Here is a 6121-nt window from a genome sequence, read left to right on the forward strand (position 1 = left end):
GTGTCTCATATTTTTCTTTATCCATTCATTCATCAATGGACGCTTAGCTTGTTTCCATGTTTTGTACTATGTGATCTTTTAAAAGTGGAAAATCAGTGTGGAAGTTATCTATAATTTATTTTTGAGAGAGAAAAAGGAAGATGCAGAATAGAACGTATACCATGACCTCCTATGTGTAAAAATAGACCTAAAATTCGTATATGCACAGGATGAAAGGTCAAGAAGGCCTAAAATTGTTAACATTTGTAGGAAGTGGGAGTGCAAAGGAAGACACACACTTTTGTACTTGCATTTTGCTTTTTTTTAAATAAATGTGCATTGCTTTTATGATTAAGTAAAACCATTGAGTATCAACACCTAGAACATTGTGGGTGATCTCCAATTTAGGAAGGACACTGGGGAAAAGCTGTAGAATTAAAGCCTGGAGAAAAGCAATTAGGAGAACAATAGAGCAAGAAAAACAGCTTTACGATGAACGATGAACGGTCTAAGGGCCTTCTTCAGCTAAGACGGGTGTGAACCCAATCTCAAAGTTATGAACATTATGACAGTAAATATAAAATTTACTAAAGCCCCAAATATTGGAATAAGAGGAATACTTTTTGAAGGGAAAACACAGTATGGGTTCTGTTTGGGAAGTACTACTTGGCACAATGAAAAATTAACTTATATAATTAATTTAGATCTGGTTGCCAACAAATAGACTTAACAAAGCTTTCAGCAAATTGACAGATGACAGATCCTTCAATAGCAACCAAGAAAGGACTCCATATGCCTAACATGTGATGATGATTGTAAGAGGTAACTATGTGCTGGACATTTATTTATTTGGGCATTTTATATATGTTATTTACGTAGTCTTCATAATTCCCTGTAAAGTAGATGTTATCAATGCTTAAGGTAGTAGGAAACTGGTTAAGCTCACATTAAGTAACTTGTCCCAGGTGATATTGGTAGGAATTGGCAGATCCAGGATTTAAGGATATCTCTAACTGACTTCACTTCACTTTCCCTTACACCACTGTCCCTCAGGGAGTATTGACTGATAGCAGGAATGAAAATTATGCCTTCCTTAAGACCATTTTTGGTAACAATATCCAAGGTTAGATTTATTCCTGGTCAAGCTCAATATGGGAATTTTTTGTTCCTGTTTTTAAATATAGTCAAAAGAGATTGGGATTTGAGGTAGCTTCAAAAATACGTATACTTTGAAAAATAAAAATAAACGTTTAAACATCAGGAAAAGAATTAAAAAATCAAGACCAGGAAGAATTTCAGAATGAAGATATGCAAACTATCAGATCTTACATAATTAAAGTTGCAAAATTGAAATTACTAGGGGCCAAAGCAAAAAGAGTTAACAATTACTTGATTCATGTTGTCCTTAAGAAGAAACACGTTAGTTTCAAGTATAAGGAAAGCTTTGCTTTTCCTGGCACTTATTCTCTAAGAAATTAACCATGTGTGTTTCAATTTAGAGGATCACTTCCTCTAAGAAGTCTTCCCTGATGACCTCTTCCCTCCACATTTGGTACCACTACTATGGCTTGCCATTGTATCACTGGTAAGATCCCTACAAGACTGTAAGCTCTTTGAGGGCAAAGACTGTGATTAGCTTACCCTTGTATCCTCGGTACATGTTCTGTTGCCTGGCACATGGCAGTATTCAGTATTCGTTGAATAACTGGATTCATGAGGCCTTGTGTTGTGGAGTAGGAGAGTCTAGTTCCCATTCTAACAGTGCCTTGAGTTATGATCCAAGCTGCAAGTGGTACCAGAGTTCTTTTTTTAATTATTAAAAAGAAATACAATATTATATTAGTTTCAGGTGTACAACATATTCAATATTTTTATACATTATGAAATGATCACCACAATAAGTCTAGTTACTATCTGTCACCATACAGAGTTATTATAATATTATTGACTACATTCCCTATGCTGTACATTATATCCCTATGACTTATTTATTTTAAAGCTGGAAGATTGTACCTCTTAAATCCTTTCACCTATTTCTTTCCATCCCACCCCACCCCCAGCAACGACTGGTATGTTCTCTGTATCTATGAGTCTTTCTATTTTGTTTTGTTTGTTCATTTGTTTCTCTTTCTAGATTACACGTGTAAGTGAAATCATGGTATTTCTCTTTCTCTGACTTATTTCACTGAGCATAATACTCTCTAGGTGGGACAGAGTTTTCCTTAGAAAATAGTTTGGGATTTGTTCTAGGACATGAAATTTCATGTCTTCATGACATCAACAGTTAAAGCCTGTTTAAAATTATTTTCCCCTACAAAATGTTCAAAATGACCTCAGTAGCTGCTCTCTGAAGTCATAGAAAATTCTCAGTCATGCACACGTGGAACATGGCTTTTTTGTTTGTTTTTTGGCCAGTCCCGCAGCATGTGGGATCTTAGTTCCCCGATTGAACCTTCAGCCCCTGCATTGGGAGCGTGGAGTCTTAACCACTGGAGCACCAGGCAAGTCCCAGAACATGGCTTCCTGTTGAACCCAGCTGAACCTGCTTATCAATCTTAGTATTATTTAAAGCAGGACAACCAGGCAATCACGTGCCTTCTAATATGATCCATATGAAAGTGACAGTACTACTAATGAGGTATTCTTGCTCCCCAAAAAGTTGAGTCTGAACGTTTCTAAAGCTAATTTCCATTGTAGGAAATAGAGGAGATAATGGAACACAACGAGGAAGCAACAAATCCAGAATGTGGGAAATTCTACAGAACAACTGAGCTGGTCTCTGCAATCAAGTCAATGGCATGAGAAAAGAGAGGTGAGGGAGAAGAGACTGCTCTAGATTAAAAGAGGCTTAAGAACAACCAAATGCAATTTACATTTAAAAATATGGGGCTTCCCTGGTGGCGCAGTGGTTGAGAGTCCGCCTGCCGATGCAGGGGACACGGGTTCGTGCCCTGGTCCGGGAAGATCCCACATGCCGCGGAGCGGCTGGGCCCGTGAGCCATGGCCGCTGAGCCTGCGTGTCCGGAGCCTGTGCTCCGCAACGGGAGAGGCCACAACAGTGAGAGGCCCGCGTACCGCAAAAAAAAAAAAAAAAAAAAAAATATATATATATGATTTCAACAAACCAACTGTAAAAAGATAACTTTGATACAATTAGGAAAATCTCAATAAGATCTGGGTATTAGATGACACCAGAGAATTATTATAAGATTCTCAGTTTGGGTTCTTCCCGACGCTGAGAAAAGATTCAAAGGCAAGTAGCATATACAAGAGGGGAACTCAGGAAACACTGGAAGAGGAGAAGGAAGTGAGATGGGGAAGGCATGGAAGCTAATAAAAGCTGTGCTGTTAAGCAAATTAACCCCTGTGGGCAAATGGAAATTAATCTCACTGATGTGCTTTGGGAAATAACTTAGAATATACCTCAGAGCTAATCTCCACCTCCCAGGCCAAGGGAGCTGAGGCAAATTATACACTGATTCCTATCAGACCTTGGTTGAATGCTGCTCCCACAGTGGAGGGAAGGAGGGCCCTGGACCTTCTGGCCTGCTCTGTGCAGGCAGAGTGGGCTCCAGGGGTGAGAGAAAGTCCTCAGCCAAGCACGTACGCCGAAGTGGGAAGGACCAAGATGTTATGGGAGAAAGCTCCAACACCATGTGCTGCAATGCGATGAGAGCACAGTGGTCGTGTGAAAGCATGTCCTTTCTTTAAAAATAGACTGAAGTATGTGAGAGTGAAATGATGTCTGAGATTTCCCTTAAAATACTTTAGCAGTGAAGAAAATAAAAGGGACAGATGAAACAAATATGGTAAAACTTGATAATTATTTAAATCAGTGATGGGTATATGGGAGTTAATACTAACTTCTGTGTTAACTCCTGTGTATGCGAGAATTTTTTGGAATAAAAACATTTTTTAAAATAAATTTATTTATTTTATTTATTTTTATTTTTGGCTGCATTGGGTCTTCATTGCTGCGTGCAGACTCTCTCCAGTTGCGGCGAGCGGGGGCCACCCGTCGTTGCGGTGTGTGGGCTTCTCATTGTGGAGCACGGGCTCTAGGTTCGTGGGCTCAGTAGTTGTGGCTCACGGGCTCTAGAGTGCATGCTCAGTAGTTGTAGCACACGGGCTTCGTTGCTCTGCGGCATGTGGGATCTTCCCGGACCCGGGCACGAACCCGTGTCCCCTGCATTGGCAGGTGGACTCTCAACCACTGCGCCACCAGGGAAGCCCTATACTGTTTTTCATAGCATTGAAAATATGAACTATTGAGGAATAAATTTGACAAAAGATGTTGAAAACCTGTACACTGTTAAGGACAAAACATTACTAAGAGAAATTAAGGAAGATCTAAATAAATGGAAGATATATTCATGGATCAGAGGACTCAATATTGTTAAGATGTCAATTCTCCCCCTATAGATTCAATACAATCCCAATTATTAAAAAAGGTCAGCAGAATTTTGTGTAGAAATTGACAAGTTGATTCCAAAATGTATATGAAGATGAAAAGAATCTAAAACAGTCAAAACAACTTTGGAAAAGAATAAAGTTGTAGGACTTACACTATCTGATTTTAAGACTTATAGAGCTATAGACATCAAAGTGATATGGTATTGGTGTAAAGATAGATAATAGAGCAGAGTAGAGAGTTTGGAATTAGAGCCACACATACATGGTCAATTGATTTTTCATAAATGAGTGATGCAAATCCATGAGGAAAGGACACTATTTTCAACAAATGCTACAACAATTGGATAGAGCCATATGTAACAGAATGAATCTCACACTATATACACCCTATATACCCTTATCTCACACTATATACAAAAATTAACTCAAAATGAAGCATAGACTTAAATGTAAGAGCCAACACTTTAAAATTTCTAGGAGAAAACATATAAGAAAATCTTTATGGCCTTGGGTTTGGCAAAGATTTCTTGAATAGGATGCAAAAAGCATGAAAGAAAAAAATCCATTTTGTTCATTATCTACTGCTTTGTAACAAATTACCTCAGATCTCAGTGGCTTAAAACAACATACATTATAACCTTTGTGAGTCAGGAATCCAGGCATAACATAGCTGGGCCCTCTGCTCAGAGTCTTTCACAAGGCTACAATGAAATTGTTATTGGACCTGTGGTCTCATCTGAAGTCTCAGCTGGGTAGGGGTCTACTTTCAAGCTCACTCATGTGGTTGTTGGCAGGATTCAGTTTCACAAGGGTTGTTGAGAGAGCCTTAGTTTCCTGCTGACTATTGGCCAGAGGTCACCCTTGATTTTGCCAGGTGGGCCTTTTAATACAGCAGCTCACAACAGGACAGCTTGCTTCATCAGATGAAGGATGAAAGAAGAGCCAGAGAGAGGATATAAGCGAGAACAAGTCACAGACTTTTGTAGCATAATCTTGGAAGTGACATTTCATCACTTTTGCCAAAGGCTTTTCATTGGAAACAAATCACTAGGTCCAGCTCACACTCAAGGGGGGGAGATTACACAAGGGCATAAATGCCAGAAGGTGGGATCATTAGATGCCATTTCAGAAGCTGCTTACCATAAACAACAAATTGGACTTCATAAAAATTAAACCTTTTGTTCTTTAAAGACACTTTTATGGGGTGGAAAAAGATGTTTGCAAGACATATATCCAAAAAAGAACTGGTATTTAGAATATATAAAGAACTCATACAACCCAATAATAATAAGAAAAATGATCCAGTTTTTTTTTAATGGGCAAAAAATTTAAGTGGTTACTTCACCAAAGAAGATATATGAGTGGCAAATAAATACATAACATGATGCTCAACATTGTTATTCACCAGGGAAATGAAAATTAAAACTCCAATGAGATACCAGCGCATATCCACTAGAATGTTCAAATTAAAAAGACTGATTATTCTAAGTATTGGTGATCATGTGATGCAACTGGACCTGTCATACACTGCTAGTGGAAACTTAATATGGTACAATCTCTTTTTACAACAGTATGGAAGTTGTTAAAAAGTTAACTGTAAACCTACTATATAACCTAGCCATTACATTTTATTACATAATTTTTATATTGCTGCTGTAACAAATTACCACAACCTTAGTGACTGAAAGCAACCTAAGTTTATTATCTTACAGTTTTGGAGGTCAGAAGT

General features: G+C 38.3%; 1 long non-coding RNA gene across 1 annotated transcript; it reads left to right on the forward strand.

Annotated features, from left to right (window-relative positions):
* The first annotated feature begins 731 nt into the window (after positions 1–731).
* Positions 732–2833, forward strand: LOC132421237 (uncharacterized). The gene is made up of 3 exons (XR_009518533.1): positions 732–801; positions 1479–1564; positions 2677–2833. It is a non-coding gene; the product is annotated as an uncharacterized lncRNA (long non-coding RNA).
* Positions 2834–6121: the final 3288 nt, after the last annotated feature.

This window comes from Delphinus delphis, chromosome 1 (genome assembly GCF_949987515.2).
Source record: "Delphinus delphis chromosome 1, mDelDel1.2, whole genome shotgun sequence".
NCBI classification, from domain to species: domain Eukaryota; kingdom Metazoa; phylum Chordata; class Mammalia; order Artiodactyla; family Delphinidae; genus Delphinus; species Delphinus delphis.